This window comes from Grammomys surdaster, unplaced genomic scaffold (assembly GCF_004785775.1).
Source record: "Grammomys surdaster isolate TR1022 unplaced genomic scaffold, NIH_TR_1.0 168, whole genome shotgun sequence".
In the NCBI taxonomy this organism is placed as follows: domain Eukaryota; kingdom Metazoa; phylum Chordata; class Mammalia; order Rodentia; family Muridae; genus Grammomys; species Grammomys surdaster.
Window position 1 is genome coordinate 8,673,973 of NW_021604616.1, and position 7,332 is coordinate 8,681,304.

Here is a 7,332-nt window from a genome sequence, read left to right on the forward strand (position 1 = left end):
TTCCTTCCTTCCTTCCTTCCTTCCTTCCTTCCTTCCTTCCTTCCTTCTTTCCTTCCTCCCTTCCTCCCTCCCTCCCTCCCTCCCTCCCTCCTTCTCTCTCTGTCTCTCTTTCTTTCATTCTTTCTTTCTGTTTGTTTTTCATTTGTTTGCTTTTGAGACAGCATCTCACTATGTAGTCCTGGCTTTCCTAGAACTACTATGTAGACCAGGTTGGTCATCAAACTTAGAGGTCTGACTGTGCCACCCAAGTGCTCAGACTAAAGGCACATGTCACCACACTGGGCTAAACTCAGGAATTTTATGACCACAAGGGGGAGCTTCATGCCTCTGCTGACAGTTCTTCCTCTGGGTTCCAGGACACCTGTAATATTTGGCCTTAGGAAAAGATTCATGTGTCACTGTGCATGTCCCCTGAGGCCCCTCATTCTCTTGGCCATTTATCACAGAGAGGACATGGTACAGGGCGAGGCTTAGGGCTTGGTTTGCTTGCAAGGGTAGCTGGATCAGAGGACAGGACAGGAGCCGTCAGTTTATTTGTTTGTTCCTCAGCTGTTATGAGAAAGTACTCTGTGAACCACACCTCGAGCAGAAAGTCCACCTGGCCCCACGGAGGCCTTCTAGACTTGGCAGAAAGACTCCCAGGGACCTAGCTAGGGTTCTCACTTTCATCTGAGGGTGGGAGTTTGGATGGGATAGCTCAGAGGCCTAGCATTTGCTTGGCAGGTGTGAGGCCCGGTTTCGTCTCCAGCAAAAGTATTCACTCACCCACTGCCTGGATTAATGTCAAGAACTTGGGTGGGAGAGAGGGGCAAGGAAAGCAACTACCTGGCCTGGAACTTGCTCTGTAGACCAAGCTGGCTCTGCTTCTGGAGTGCTACAATTAAAGGCATGTGACAGCACTCACCAGCTGGCCAAGCTTGATCTCCCAATGAAGTTATGTAAAGCAGGCTGGTTTTGAACTCAGAGATTTGATGGCCTATACCTCACAAATGCTGCAATTAAAGACAAGCCAATGTATGCCGGGCAGTGGTGGCGCACGCCTTTAATCCCAGCACTTGGGAGGCAGAGGCAGGCGGATTTCTGAGTTCGAGAGTTCGAGGCTAGCCTGGTCTACAGAGTGAGTTCCAGGACAGCCAGGGCTACACAGAGAAACTCTGTCTCGAAAAACCAAAACCAAAACAAAACAAAAAAAAAACAGAAACAAAACAAACAAACAAACAAACAACAATAAAAAAGACAAGCCTATGTAGACACATTCGTGGTGCACAGATAAACACACAGGCAAAATATATGTACACATAAAATAAAGGTAAATAAATGTTTAACACAAATATGCCCATGAAGCTTGGCTCTCTCTCTCTCTCTCTCTCTCTCTCTCTCTCTCTCTCTCTCTCTCTCTCTCTCTGTGTGTGTGTGTGTGTCTGTGTGTCTCTGTGTCTCTGTGTCTCTGTGTCTCTGTGTGTCTCTGTGTGTGTGTTTTTTCATTTAGCCCAGCTTGTCCTCAGACTCTGTACTAGCTGGAGATGATCTTGAACTTTTGATACTCTTTTTCTCCAGATACCAAGTTCTTTGAGTGCAGGTGTGTGTCAACATACCTGGCTTATTCAGCGCTGGGGTTTGGTCCGCGGCCTTGTGCTTGCTAGCCAAGTACATTACAAATTGAGCTCCATTACCTGATCCCCAAAATACTTTTCCTTTCCTCCTTTTCTACAGTGTTAGGGATTAAACATTGCAGGGCTTCATGTGTACTAAGTGAACACTCTACAAGGACACTTCTGAAATGCTACAGGGCTTTAACAGGTTTTGTTGTGGTGGTTTTTGTTTGTTTTTTGTTTTGTTTTGTTTTTGAGACAGGGTCATATGTAGTCAAGCTGATCTCCCGATAAACTAAGGATGACCTTGAGCTCCTGATTCCGCCACTGCCTCCTAAGTGTTGGGATTACAAGCAGCACTGCCTCCTCCAAACTCCACCCCCACCCCACCTCCACCACTCCAAATGCTAACGTTTTTCTTAATGAAGACAATGGCAATTTAATCATGAGGTGATCTTGGCTTTTGAGGCTGGTCACTAGTCTCTTCTGCTAAACTTGCAGGGAGTGTAAGTAAGTCAGCAGGAGGGGATAAGCCTCTCCCTGCTGGAAAGGCCCAGTGGCAAGGGGTGTGAGAAAGGGGGTGGGGCAGACAGGTATCCGGAAGGTGAAAGAGAGCAGTCCTGATTAGGAAGCTAAGACTCTAAGCCTTGAGGTGCTCAGGGAGAGGTAGCAAAACAGGAAGTCTGGTGGAGAAACTGAGAGGCTCAGAGGCTTGCTAGGGTACAGAGCCAAGAGCACAGGCTGAGCTTTCTGACCTGTGTCCCCAGGGCAATGGGAAGGCAGAGAAGAGTGTTGGCTGACATTCTCTGGTTATATCAAGGGCAAAACTGCAACAAACTTGGTCATAGATCAAATTGGCTCTAATTTGCAAGTTGGTCTGAGAGTTCAGACTGGAAAAACAGTAAGTTTTGTAAGATGGGAGCAAAGAAACAAAACAATCAAAATGCTGATTAGTTTGTACTATTTTTGGTAATGGTTAAACCTGGGGCTTCCTTACTGTGCTGACTCAAGTGGACTGGCATCTCCTGTCTTGTGGAACGAGTGGTCTATTTTGGGAAAAGTCTGCTTTGTGAGAGTTTCCCTGTGATTTTTGTGGCACAAGGCTTAAGTTACTCCATTTTGGTCTGGCCTAGTCTGTTGGCGCCTAGTACAGAAGCCATTCTAAAATAATAGCCTCTTAAGATTTTTTTAAAGATGTATTTTATAGTTAATTGTGGGTGTGTGTGTATGTGAGTGAGGGTGCCCTTGAAGGCTAGAAGGGGAATGTCAGATCTGTGAACGGCTTGATGTGAGTGCTAAAAACCTAACTCAGGTCCCTTGTAAGAGCAGTGTGTGCTCCCCTGTCTCCCCACTGTGTGCTCTTAACTGAAGAGCAATCTCTCCAGTTGTCACCTATCATCTTTGTTAAAACAGCAAAAAACTTGGGCCTGGTGGTTCATTTTTGTAATCCCAGCTACAACAAACTTAAGGCAGGAGAATTGCAAGTTCCAGACCAGCCTGGAGGAACTCAGCAAGACTATCTCTTAAATAAAAGTGAAAAATAGCCTGGGGATGTAGCCCAGTGTTAGAGTGCCTGTCTGGTGTATGCAAGGCCTTGGCTTTGATTCTTAAAGAAAGTAGCTTGGCAGGGGACTACATGCCTATAGTAATGGAAGCCTGAGGCAGGAGGATCACTTGAAAATTGGAGGCCAGCCTGTGATAGAGAGTCTCAGATGGCCACATATTAAGACACAGTCTCCAAAACAAAACAAGGCCAGAGAGATGGCTCAGGGGTTAAGACTTGTTGCTTTTGCAGAGGACCTGAGTTCAGTTCCCAGCAACCACATGGTAGTTCACAATAGTCTGTAACTCCAGTTTCAGGGGATCTGATGCTCTTTTCTGGACTCTGTAGGCTGGAAGCACATATGTTACATATACATACATGCAGGCAAAACACTCATGCATATAAAACATACTTGTGTGTGTAGGACCTATCCAGCAAAACAAGGAAAGAAAGAAAGCTCTAAAAATGGGCAGAGAGAAGCTTGGAGAAGGGGGAGGGGGCGGGAAATGCAGTTGAAATATAATATATGAGAGAATAAAACCAAACCAAAAAAAATAGCCCTGCAGCAGTGGCATGTACTTTCAATCCCAGCACTCAGGAAGCAGAGCAATTGGATCTCTGTGAGTTCAAGGCCAGCCTGGTCTACAGAGAGAGTTCTAGGGCTACACAGAGAAACCATGTATTCAAAAAGAAGCCAAACAACCCAAACAACGACAACAATAAAAAAACCAAAAAATACCAAACAAAGACTAAGCAGAAACTCAAAATGAATAAATAAGATACAACCAGAGAGCCAATCATGAATTGAACCAAGGGGCTGAATTTGCTGACCATGTTTCAGAGGATTACGAAAAGTTATATGTGGTTTTGTTTTAATTTTTGTTTATTTGTTTGTTTAAGATAATGTCTCCATGCGTTGCCTAGAATGGTCTTGAACTCCCAGGCTCAAGGAAGATCCTATTTAAACGTCCATGAATGGGGAGGACAGGCTTGCTCCTGGTCATACATCATGAGAGACATTAAAAAAACAAAATCAAAAACAGAGTCTTTAGGTGTAGCCCTGGCTGTCCTGTAATTCACTCTATAGACCAGGGTGGTCTTGAACTCATAGAGATCCACTGGCTTTTGCTTCTGGAATGCTGGGATTAAAAGTGTGTGCCACCATGCCCACTCAACATTTTGTATTAGTTACTTCATATTTGTGTGTATGTGGGTATTCATATGTATGTATGTGAGATAAGAGGATGACTTTTGAAGAGGTTGGGTCTTCCTCTTCAAGTCCTATCCACCGTGTGTGTGTGTGTGTGTGTGTGTGTGTGTGTGTGTGTATGTGTGTGTGTTTGTGTGTGTGTAGGTCTAATCTACCATGCGTTTATATGTGTATATGCATAGATTCTTTTCCAGCACGTGTGGGGGGGGGGAGTCCTATCCAGCATATGTGTGTGTGTTTGTGTGTGTATGTGTGTGTGTGTTTGTGACTATGTGTATATATAATGATGACAGCCACATGGTCCAGTACTGGACTAAAGTGAGAGTGTATGGCATAGTGCCTGCCTGTTGACCTCTGCTGTTTGACCTTTGACATTGCTGGAAGCCATGACTTCTTTCCCTACTAGACAGACTGGAGTAAACTCAGGAAGGACATCTAAACCTAATTCCCTTTTTGGGCTTGGTGTTCACACTGGTAAAAACAGCTCTTGGGAAGTTGAAGCAAGAGAATGTGAGTTCAAAGCCAGCCTCAGCTACAAGATGCCCTGGTTCAAAACACAAAATTCTCTCCTGAAGGCAGAGTTCTAAGAGGAAGGAGGCAACTCTGTCGAACTTCCTTTCTCCTCCTTCGACCAAAGGGAGTTTCAGATGAGAGTTTTGAAGTAACTTGTCCTGGGTATAGATTTGGCAGATAAGTACACTGACCCTTTGCATTTTAAGTGTATATTCATGTGTGGTATGTGGGGCTGGGCTTGCATATATAAGCACACTAGGAGGTCAGTAGTCAGGTGTTTCCTCAATCGTGCTTCAGTTTAATTGATTGTTTAATTTATTTATTGTGGCAGAGTCTCTTACTGAACCTAAAGCTCACAATTTCTGCCAGCCCAGTACCCTAGTACTGGGGTTATAGGAACATGCCTCATTCCTCAGATTTTATTTTGGTTATGGTAACATAAATCCAAGTTATCATACTTATACAGCGAGTGCTTTACCCACTGAGCCATCTCTCTAGGAACCACCCACCCTATTTTAAGACAGTGTCTCCTGTAGCTCAGGCTAGCCTTGAACTCCTCATCCTTTTTCCTCTACTTCCTGAGTGACAGGATTAGAGGTGTGTTCCATGACAACTGGCTCCCCACTGGAATTCAAATCTGAGATGATCAGTGAAAATAATTTGCATAAGCATGTTTCTAACAATATTTGGGACTGTCATACCAGAACATTACTTCACTGTACATGGGAGACTCATGTTTTGCCTGCACACCCTGTGGTTATTTGACAGCCTTTCCTGGACCATATGACTTATAAAGGGTGGAGCTGAGATGCAACCCTGACCCATGCAGATCCTCCTGGCTTATAGGCTCTTGTCTCCTAATGCCTACCAATGGCACACTTCCTGGCAGCAGAACCCACTAAAGGTCTTCTGGCCATACCTAGGCCTCACCCCAGACATCGTTGAAAACAGAACATCCTAGCATACCTCCCCGCCCCTGACCTCTTAGGTGGCTGTGAGTTCTGCAGGAGGCTCTAACAGATGACCTGGACCAAGGATGGCCTGGGCTAAGGATTTCTAGCCGGGGAATTCAGATTTCTTCGTGTAAGAATGTAGAAAGGAAAATTAGAGTTGGAGAGAGAACCAGAACCTCTAGCAATTTCCTGAAGCCCTTGCCTCAGTTTGTGCCCAGGAATATGCTAGGGACAGGCTGGAGCTCCAGCCCCCTAGAAAGTCACACTCCCTCCCCAACTTAGCCTCATCCCAGCAATCCACAAGAAGAGGAAGGAAAAGTGCAGCAGGTTTCCTGCACATGGGCTTTGCCTCAAACAGCCAGGACGTCAGGCTTTTCCACCATCTCCTGTCTTCGGAACCACTTTTTGAGCGCCCTGCCAGGCTCTTGACATTCTACCAACACATTCTGTGTAATCATCATGTGTTACCTTATTGAGGGAGGGAGGAGAGTTAGCCAGGGCTACACAGTGAGACCCTGACTCAAGAAATGACAACAAAGGAGGGAAAAAGAAAAACAGTTATCCTCTGACCCTCCCTCCATGCAAATGTGGGTGTTTTCTGTCTCCTTTCCTCCCTCTTTCTCCCTCTCCGTCCTCCCTCCCCAAATTTAAAAAGTAATTTAAAAAAGGAAGTGAGCCCTTGTCCTAGGCACACAGCTCTAGGGCAAATAGGACCACATGGCCCTAGAAGGCAAGGGTGAATGAATGGTGAGTTCACATAGCTCAAATGTGATCATGTTAACGGTCTCCCTGCAAATAGATTGAAACTTCTGATGGTGTCTGCTTGCATCATCATGAGTATTGGTGATGACTGTCTTGGGGTGGGAAGAGATCAGTGATGGACTGAGTATGGGGTATGTAGCTCAATTTGTTGAGTGCTTGCCTAATTGGGCAATTTGGCAGCTTAGGAGGCTCTTCCCTTTCGGAGCAAGGTCATGAGCAGAGGTAGCCAAGATGACTCTTGAGTTACTGTAGCATGTTCACAACCATCCTTCTTTAGATCCTGAGTTGCTTCAGAGAAGCTAAGTCTCTCACCTGGCTGCATATGAAACCCAGGAGTGGGTCCTGTAGCCACAGACTGTGAGTGTTAGTTTCCATCTTCCCAAAGTTCCTGGGGAGAGTCTTGTTTTGTTTGTTTGTTTGTTTGTTTGTTTTTCGAGACAGGGTTTCTCTGTGTAGTTCTGGCTATCCTGGAACTCACTCTGTAGACCAGGCTGGCCTCGAACTCAGAAATCTGCCTGCCTCTGCCTCCCACACGCTGGGATTAAAGGCGTGTGCCACCACTGCCTGGCCCTGAGGAGAGTCTTGCTCAGGCCTTCTGGCTACAGAGGTGTGTGGTTGGTTGGAAGTACAGGCAGGGAAAATGCCCTATGCAGGGAGAGGTTGGGAGCTCCCAGAATCCAACTCTGGAAATAGCATCATTGTTCTTGGGGTATTTTGACTTATTCTGCTTAACTTTGCCCTCCGTTTTAAAAAAACATC